The 316-nt window shown below is 31.0% G+C and overlaps 1 protein-coding gene across 1 annotated transcript in view; it reads right to left on the bottom strand.

Moving 5' to 3' along the window:
• LOC116850778 (general transcription factor IIF subunit 1) overlaps nt 1–316 on the bottom strand; it is a 19,808-nt gene that overhangs the window by 18,196 nt on the left and 1,296 nt on the right. The gene's annotated exons all lie outside the window — the stretch shown is intronic.

Below are 316 nucleotides of genomic sequence, written 5' to 3'. Positions count from 1 at the left end.
AACTCGACCATTTAAAATATCTCCGTTGTTTTTGATGATACGGGAAAATAGTACAGGGAAAACTTGTTCGATTGGAAGGGACACATATTATGACGAGCGAAAATTTTTTCTCGAGGTCATAGTTTTTGCGATTTCGAGGTCATCGCGATTATTTTAAATGGAATAGTCCATATATTATTACATATTCTTATAGCTTATCTCGAGAGCTTTTCAAAACACTATAATAAAATATTTTTTCGTTAAGAACTTTTCGAGTAATAACACTTGAAATTTCCAGCACTTTGACATAGAATACAAAATATCTCGTAAAATATTC

Source organism: Odontomachus brunneus, unplaced genomic scaffold, assembly GCF_010583005.1.
Source record: "Odontomachus brunneus isolate Ranch 3 - 2012 unplaced genomic scaffold, Obru_v1 Obru_scaffold_155, whole genome shotgun sequence".
NCBI lineage: Eukaryota > Metazoa > Arthropoda > Insecta > Hymenoptera > Formicidae > Odontomachus > Odontomachus brunneus.
The sequence above is the reverse complement of the archived record's forward strand: the minus strand, read 5'-3'. Positions and strand labels throughout refer to the sequence as shown.